The 9,756-nt window shown below is 32.7% G+C and overlaps 1 long non-coding RNA gene across 1 annotated transcript; it reads right to left on the reverse strand.

The window, feature by feature from the left end:
• Positions 1 to 1,545: 1,545 nt before the first annotated feature.
• Positions 1,546 to 8,205, reverse strand: LOC127705368 (uncharacterized). Its single transcript, XR_007983855.1, has 5 exons — positions 8,152 to 8,205; positions 7,678 to 7,747; positions 3,286 to 3,374; positions 2,119 to 2,179; positions 1,546 to 1,810 (listed from the first exon to the last, which is right to left on the reverse strand). It is a non-coding gene; the product is annotated as an uncharacterized LOC127705368 (long non-coding RNA).
• Positions 8,206 to 9,756: the final 1,551 nt, after the last annotated feature.

A 9,756-nucleotide genomic window follows, 5' to 3' on the forward strand; every position in this document is an offset into this window, starting at 1 on the left:
CACTGCAAAAGCAATGATTTATACACTTATAGCTTTTATTCTCAATATCGTGCAAATCTTTACATTTGATTGTTTGATAACTATACGTATTTTGACTGAAGTTTTCTGTATTCTGCAAAGCAAGACTTTGTCGGGTTTTATGGACTTTTAAGTACTCTCAGATCTGTTCTTTGTGTCTTTTGTGTTTTTGTTAGATTCTTTTTTGTTCTTTGTATCGATCTGACGAGATAAGCCTTTTTAACAGATTTTTTTATAGTTTGTTCTGATGTTGTACTGTTACACCACTGTCCCCGGTTAGGGGAGGGTTTGCCGGCAGTCAAAATGTTTAATCCCGCCACATTCTGTATGTGCCTGTCCCAAGTCAAGAGCCTGTAATGCAGTGGTTGGCCGTTTGTTGCTGTATGTCACTTTGTTTTCTATTATTGTTTTGTACATAAATCAGGCCGTCAGTTTTCTCGTTTTAATTGTTTTACATTTGTCATTTCCGGACCTTTATAGATTACTATGCGGTACAGGTTTTGCTCATTGATGAAGGCCGTATGGTGACCCATAGTTTTTAACTTTTACGTCATTAGGTCCTGGTAGAGGGTTGTATCATAAGCAACCATACCACATCTTTTTATTTTAATATTCCCCTTTTTGAATTACCGTTTGGCTGTGCGATGAATACATAGACACGTCCGATCGGAATGAAGACGTTAAATTCGATGCTTCTTTCATCGTTCACGAATACCACCAACATCACTAAGGTCTTGATAAACACAACGTGCACCACTAATGTAAGAACACATCGTTCATATATTTGGTGGTGTTCATGGTCCGCTTATATAGGTAGATTATACAAGGCAAACTTGCTGACTTTATTAATCATACCAGTACCCTCTTATCCAAGTGGGTGGAGATTTGTCCAGTCCTTCATTCTGGTGGACCAAATTTGCAGAACTGACCTAGAAAACAACAATGAATGAATCTATCCAAAGAAACACTACGTATATATTCTATTTATAATACCGATATTGAAGGATTAGGTGCTTTCCTGCTCATTTATTTTATTGTGCGTTCTTATTGTACTTTTTGTTAGTTCAATTGTTCCAAATTAAAAAAGAGAGGGTTAGGTGAATAAACAATCTAGTTAAGCCTCGTCACATGTTTACGTGTGCCTGTCCCAAAACAGAACTACATACAAGAGCTTCCTGAAATTCGTTATCAGGCTTCATGTGCACATACTTTACCATGTAATGCGTTGTTAGATTTATTTCTCTCCAACTTCCTGATTACCAAAGAGTTAAAGCGGAGGTATCAGTAGTGAGCAATAGCTCACAGTTTTACTTGTTTTACCTAATAATTTGAAATATTTAACTGCACACTAAACTAAGAATGACTAATCAAAGACAACGATTGTAACAAAAAATAAGATCTAATGAACCTTCTGAGCAGTGACAAATACTTCAATCTAAACTCATTTCTGCTTAAAAAGATTGTTTATAATTTATATTATGTTCGGTATTCGCTTGCATACAGTAATAAAAACAGTCGAAAAATCTGTATTATAAATGCGTTTAATAAAATTACATGGTAAAATAATACATAATATTTTAACAAAACGAAGTAGAATATCTAAAAAATTCCGAGTAAATCTGCATCAGATATACAACTATCTGTGTAGTCCTTTAAATCAATTAGATGGAAGTAGATCGTGTGATCTTTTCTGAAAATGGAAGAGAATTGGCGTGACCTGTTTGTATTATGATCCCATCTCGTCAGGTACATCTGGCTTAGGTCCATACACCTCTTTGTTTTGTACTATCAGCTGAAAGAATATAATGCACAATCTAATATTTTAAAATGTATTTACATTTCTCAAAGTATTTCAAATCTTTTGACCAAACAATAAAAAATCAAACCTAAAGAGACTATGCTTAAAATAACACCTTTCTAAAAACTTTAAAATTGATACTTTCTTTAGAATACAACCTTTAAATACTTCATTGACACACAAGTATTCTTAATGAAAACTAAACACAGTTCTTCTCATGAAGTTTCCAACTCGAGACATTGATGTGATAGACAAAGGGGACATAACTTTTGTTTAAACGTGAAATTAAACATTTTACTCACTGGAAGTGTTGCTGAATTCTTTAGCAGGTTAGATGATACCGCATGTTGCTTATTTGCAAAACTAGAATAAGATAAAATAATGAAAACAAAATTGATACTAATATTTACCATGACTAAAGTGTGTAAGAGATTTAAATATAGGTAGCATGTTAAAGGCGCTTGGGGCATGAACCCCCCTAAAGAAAAGCTACATAAAAACACCAAAACAAAAAAAAAAGAAAGAAAAGAAAAACGGAGTCTTTGTCGTGAGAGCCTGTGAACATTATCTGAACAAAATTTCATTTACATTAATAGAGGCTAAAAAGTTCCTGCTCGGGACTTTAATAATGTACAACTTTTTCTTTGAATATACAATAAACCATCAAGCAGGCTGATGGTTATTTACGGTTGAATGCGTGGCCTATTTACAAAAATGAATCAACAAAGTAAATATGGAATACAACAATTTGAAAGAAGTATTCGTCAGTACAATGATTCAAGCATCTTGTGTTTTTAGTTTTATACTAAAAAAGGATTCATGACACCTTTCAGGTATTTGATAAACAAATACATAGTTTCCATTGCTGTTCTCCATCTCAAAGCAACAGGGAGTTATTACACCCTGCGAGATAAAGACTGTCCTTAGCACTTATTTGATTGAGAATATACAGAACGAAAGAAAAATTTCGAGTATTGAACACGTAAGGAATTGTCGTACGAATAAATGTTGTGTTAGCTACAAATGGTATTACTTGCTTTGTGTGTTGTTTGTTTTTGTTGTGTATGAATGGTAAAAGTGTGATTTGTTTGTTATGGGTAGTATTGTAGTATAGGTTGAGACATGAGCTTTAAATGAACAAATTATACTGAGTAAATATAAAGTTTGGCAACATTATATTTTAATTCCTAAAAAAAACTTAGAATTCAATTTTTTTTAGAATTGCGGAAATAAAGTTTTAATAATTATTTTTTTCCGAGTATAAATTGTATCTTATGGTTTATTTTCTCCGTTACAATAAGTAAATTATTGTCATGTTTAGAAGTAAAGTTTTTAATTTTGAAATATACAAAATAATAAATACGTGTTGCTTAACTTTTTTAGCTCAGTATATTATCGCATGTCATTGATATTTTCGTTTTCGGATTTAGGTTTACATTATAAAAAGTGTTGGAAGTTTGTTTATATACCTGACGTCTGGGTCTCGGTTTGAAGTGAAAATCATAAATGACGTGGCAAAAATAGCTACTCCGATCGTTCCGCCCACTATGCACATTACCTAAATAATTAATAAAAATAGAATGTATAATGTAACCCCTCCCACTCATACATGTCCAAGACATACCTAGATGTCGATATCGTCGATATCGACAATGTCGACACGATATCGAATCGATATCGATGAACTTATACACTCGTATCATAACCAGATGTAGATTTTGATGACGACACCAATGACAAAACCTGATGTCGATATCGTCGATACCGACTCGATATCGATGATGACTTAAGATAATGAATAAAAGAAAGACGTATCAAGCTGATTAAATTAAGACCAATTATGAAGATTGATATAGGGATAGATGATGGCTGAATTGTAATCTATTTATTCTTTAAAAAGACAATCAGGTGGTCACTTCTACACATTACTGTATCCTTTAAAACAAATTAATGTATTCTTCCAAAAAAAAATATTTATTTGGTTTTATAACGTTGACATGGTAATTTTGGTGCTAACTAAGTGAGATATGGTTGCATACAATGATCGTAAAACAGTACACACATTACTTTCTATGTAAAATTCAAATCCATTGGATGTGAACTGGTTCCCATTTCTTCAAATAGAGAAAACATGGTTTATTTTTTGGTTGAAATTAGATTTTAACTTGATTTGAATAGTTTCGAGTACTCTTAGATCGGTACTTTGTGATTTTGTTTATTTGTTGTTGTTCTTCGTGCCGATTTAATAAGTCAAGCCTTTTCCATGTGAATTTTATGTATTGATGCAACACCACCGTCCTAGATTAAGCAAAGGGTTAACGCTCAAGTTGAACCCCGCCACATCCTCAATGTGACTGACCTTTCTCAAGAGTTCTTTGATTAAATGTTTGTCGTCGGTAGCTGTCAGTTATATTTGATTTTTGTTTATCATTCATACATAAATTAGAATGTTTGTTTTCCCATTTGAAATATTTGACATTTTGTCAAGCCGGTATTATTGTTAATCTTTGATGAAGACTGTACAGACGTATAGTTGTTAGCATCCTCATCCTTTTTGTGTTTGGTGGTCTGTCGTCTCATTGCAAATCGTACAACATCCCAATATCTTAATGTGTAATTAAGGTACGTATACTAAACTAAACGAAATGAATAGAGAAAATGTTTAAATGTTGATATGGAATTGATATCGTCGACATATTGAATAGACGAACCAGGAGAAACTAAATTGTCTATAAAGATAATTGTAGCAGATAAAATTTTGGAACATGAAGTGTCGATATCGACTCGATGTCGTCGATATCGACATCTTAAAACACACGAAGCAGGAGAAACTAAATTGTCTATACAGATAACTGTAGGAGATAGTCATTTGAAACATAATGTGTCGATATCGATTCGATATCGTCGATATCGACGTCTTAAACGGACGAACTGGGGAGGCCTCGAACCGGGAGAAACTAAATTGTCTTAATAGATAACTGTAGGAGATAATCATTTGAAACATAATGTGTCGATATCGACATCTTTATCCGACGAATATGAGAAACTAAATTGTGCATATAGATACTGTAGCAAATAGACATTGGATTATAATTTGTCGATATCTACTCGATATTGTCGATGTCGTCGATATCGAAACTACATCGTGTCTTGGACATACCTCCATTTATCTTTTTAGACAATTTAGTTTCCCAGTTCGTCCATTTAAGACGTCGATATAAACGATACCGACTCAATATCGAATCGATAACGACAAATTATGTTTCAAATGACTATCTCCTACAGTGATCTGTATAGACAATTTAGTTTCTCCTGCTTCGTGTGTTTTAAGATGTCGATATCGACGATTTCGACGACATCGAGTCGATATCGACACATTATGTTCCAAAAGTTTATCCGCCCACTTTGCACATTACCTAAATAATTAATAAAAACAGAATGTATAATGTAACCCCTCCCACTACTCTGAATATACCGTATCGGTTGGTAAAAGCAGAGACATAATACCAACATGCTATGTCTGTTGTAAAAGTAGTCTTAACTAAATTTTAGAAGACATATACGTTTTTTCTTACTTTTCATCTCTGAATGCAATACCGAATAAAAGAACAGAGTTCCAATGTCCCCCGCGTTGCAAATATTTTATATTTCTAAGGGGCATAACTCTTTTAAAAAAGGTTGATCGTCCACCATTATAGAACGTGTCTGAAATATTGCTGATATAAACCTATAATATAAGTTTTATAAAAATCTGGTAAGAATTGTACCCGTGAGAGCGCTAACAAGACCATTTTCCATAAATTTAATATTTCCAAGGGGCATAACTCTTTTAACGCCCGGTATTTCCATGTCCCCCGCAACGCGTTACGCAGGTGACAAAAACGCATTTACAAACCAGTTACAAGTAAGTAAGTGGGTAAGTATTATTATTCGGCATATTGACAAGCATTTGAATACAAAATCTGGTAAGAATTGTACCCGTGAGAGCGCTAACAAGACCATTTTCCATAAATTTAATATTTCCAAGGGGTATAACTCTTTTAACGCCCGGTATTTCCATGTCCCCCGCAACGCGTTACGCGGGTGACAAAAATGCATTTACAAACCAGGTACAAGTAAGTAAGTGGGTAAGTATTATTATTCGGCATATTGACAAGCATTTGAATACAAAATCTGGTAAGAATTGTACCCGTGAGAGCGCTAACAAGACCATTTTCCATAAATTTAATATTTCCAAGGGGTATAACTCTTTTAACGCCCGGTATTTCCATGTCCCCCGCAACGCGTTACGCGGGTGACAAAAATGCATTTACAAACCAGGTACAAGTAAGTAAGTGGGTAAGTATTATTATTCGGCATATTGACAAGCATTTGAATACAAACTCTGATGATCTTTTCAACGAATATAAAAAACTTATACAATAATAAATAAAACAAGGCATGCAGTATGCAAATAGTTATAAAACAGCACCACGTTAACTGCGAACACTAAAAGAACATATGAAGCACTTAGAATAACTATACACAGATGATAATTTATAAAAAAAAAAAATACAACTTAAATCTGGTCAGTAAATAATATAAAGTAAAACTACATGTATCTATAAATACAAAAACACCTATTTCTCCCAGAGTATTTGAAACAAATCGACAAACAAAATTATGTCGGTTAAAAGCTCATTAGAGCTTACCGTAGAAAGGCTTGTATAGTTCGCAGTGGTACATAGTCCGCACCCCCTTCTCCCCACGAAATTTTAGGTAAAAAAACTTTTTGTAACTGTTAGAAAAGGTCTAATGAAACTCCGGTAATTTCAAATCCTGTGCGGTCGTTTGCGGTATTTTCTTTGAAAAACCTGTTTTCCATCATCAAACAGAAGCTGAAACTGCTTGTTAATGATTCTAGAACGCTTCATGATTGTTAAAATAAGTTTAATTCACTTAAAAAACAATTTAGATACTTGTGTATGTTTAAACAGGAAGTTTAAAAAGCACGTGTAAAAGAAGAAATTAACCGGTGAGAGTCGAAATCCGTACATAACAGATATCACTATAATACGACTTTGAAAGTAAAACAGTTCCATCCTTTTGTAAAACAGTCTTTAATATATCTATCACATTAATGTTTGAAGGGTCTTAAGCTAATACAAACCATATTAGTCAGTATGAAACACCAAAACGGAACGAACAATAACCGATTTCGTTTTGTAGTTTACAAATTCTAAGCTGGTTTACGGTTGTCTTTTTCACTATGTTTGTATCGTTTCAATCGAGCAGATACCAGTTTATTTCAACCAATGCATTGAAAAGAAACGAGAAATTTGTAATTAAAGGTTTAGTTTTTATATTTATCAGTATTAATTTGATATTGAATAGAAATAACTTATTAATATGGATGAGTTAAAATTATTAGTTTGAAAAATGAAAAGAGCGCCCTCTACAATAGAAATAACAAAGATGGCGGAACGTAAACAAACCACCTCGACCGCGAAATTGAAATTTTTCTCTTATTTCTTGCTTATTGTACTCTATAGTCCGCACCCCGTCTGGAAGGTCCAATTTTGGAGGATAAAACCGCGGACTAAACAAGCCTTTCTACGGTATGTTGTCTCTGTTTGTATACCTTGCCGACTCTAAATAAAGCTTATTTATTTATTATTTATATTCATAATTGTTATATAACATATGATTAGAATTTTTTAGCTGATTGGTTAATATTGAATTACTTGGACAAAACATTGATGCTTAACATAAATTGCATATAATCAAGAGACATACAATTTCAAATGTGTCTTATTAATACTTGAAGAACTATAAAAAAAAACATTGATTTAAGATATCTGTAATGAGATAGTTTTGCTTACGTCTTTATGATGAGTCACTGACTTGTATATTGTGTTTAAAATCTTTCCTGGCATTGTGTAAGTACTAACTCTGAAAAAAATATAATAATCTGTATTTATAACAAGACTCTTACCTGCCAGAAAACCTCTGAAAAATTAAAGAAATCTTTATTTAGAAATATTCAACCTTTTCACAGAACCTTTGACATACAGCTGCTATGGTATATATACTCTTTATTCGACCAGTCTTTTCTTAGATGGAATTTTTATGTTAACGTCATTAGGTATCTAGTCATAGAGCTACATTGAGTGGTTCAGAATAATGTTCTTAGTGAAGTTTGAAATACTGTAGAAAGGAGATAACTATTATCTTTATATCATCATGACTTATGCTGAGATCACTTCAGCGCTTGATATGAAAAAAAGACTTCTGTAGCATACGTTTGCTTTGAATGCGACATTGGCAGAAATTATAAAACATAAAAATTCTCTTACTTTGTTCTTCTGTGACTTGTGACTTCTGATACAACGTACCACACCGAAATTACTACGTCGTTAAGTAAAATGGAACGTCATAATAGAAAGACGTCACAGTAGCATGTATGTTTAACCTTCAACGTTTGAACATTAGGGTAAAACAAAATTATAAATAGTCCACGCATGCAACAGTATGTCATTACCGGATGTCGATGGAATATTATATACCTAAAGAAGAAGAAGAACATGACATTGATTGGTTTGTTGAATATAGGTTCTAATCAGCGTTACGGAAAGACAATTTTCAGAGGGGCTTGGGTTTTTTTAAGTGAGCGTTAAACCAAGTAGGCTGATCTAAGTTTTACTCTCCGATCCTTGCTTTGTAATAGAGTTTGTGACAGACCTTTTTTTTCAATTGGATTTTAATCGGTGGAGTTGTGATTAGTATAATTCTATTTTATATTATTCTAAAGAAATCTGCCTGATTTTATCTTGGAAACTTGAAGCCTAGTTTTCTATGTTTGTTTCAAATTACAAGACATCTTTTATACATATTAAAATCGCGAAAACAACAGACCCTGCATGTATCAATTGGTTGTTCCAACTAACCGTAAAAAAAGAGGTATAGCCAAGATCCCAAAATTTGTTATACTCACGGGGGATCAAAATCTTAATTCTTATTTTAAAACCAAGTGAGAATTAAAGAGTAAAAATAAGGTTGTATCTAAAAGACAAGACAATATACAAAGTGTTTCCTTCTATTAGATATAGTCACATGATTCGAATGAAATTCCTGTTAACTTTTGTTTTTATTATACGTAAAGGACTTCAATCTAATTAAAAAAGAAATATCTGTTTTCGTTAACCTCATAAGACGACGAGTAAGCGAGTTACGATAGATTTGAATTTTAAACAGATAATGATTGAAAGGACTTGAATTGAGGCGTTGTTTGGATTTTAGAATTTTGTCCTCTTTGTTAAGTAGGAGTCTCATAACTTTTATAGTGTGGCAAAGGGGTTCGAAAAAATAACACCAAGGCCAAAACGAAAAAAAGACGAAAATAAAAACAACAGTTTATGAATGCACAAGACACACAACGCTATACACAGAAATCTTAAGATGTCCATTTGACAATCAATACTCTTAATACTAAATGTTGAATGAATTCGACAGCTATGACGGAAAAATCAAACATCAAATACACTTAAAGACAGCAACAACTTTAACATCAACTTTGGCAAAACTCTGTGGAAACAACATCAAATAACTAAACAAACGAAAACAGTAAAACACAACACAACATAGAAATTTGAGTTGAAGAAATAAATCTAAAAATATCAATATCAAATCACTGAATAAACTAGAATTACTAAGACAACAACAGCATCATTCTACAAACAGAAAAAAAACAAAATTAGAGACAACACATAAAATGGCAACAATATCAAATTACTAAATAGACAAAAGTACGGAGACAACAACATCAAATAACTAAATAGACAAAAACACGGAGACAGCAACAATGTCAAATTACCAAATAGACAAAAATACGGAGACACCAACAACATAAAATTACCAAATAGACAAAAATACGGAGACAACAACAACATCAAATTACCGAA

This window comes from Mytilus californianus, unplaced genomic scaffold (genome assembly GCF_021869535.1).
Source record: "Mytilus californianus isolate M0D057914Y unplaced genomic scaffold, xbMytCali1.0.p SCAF_6, whole genome shotgun sequence".
Taxonomy (NCBI): domain Eukaryota; kingdom Metazoa; phylum Mollusca; class Bivalvia; order Mytilida; family Mytilidae; genus Mytilus; species Mytilus californianus.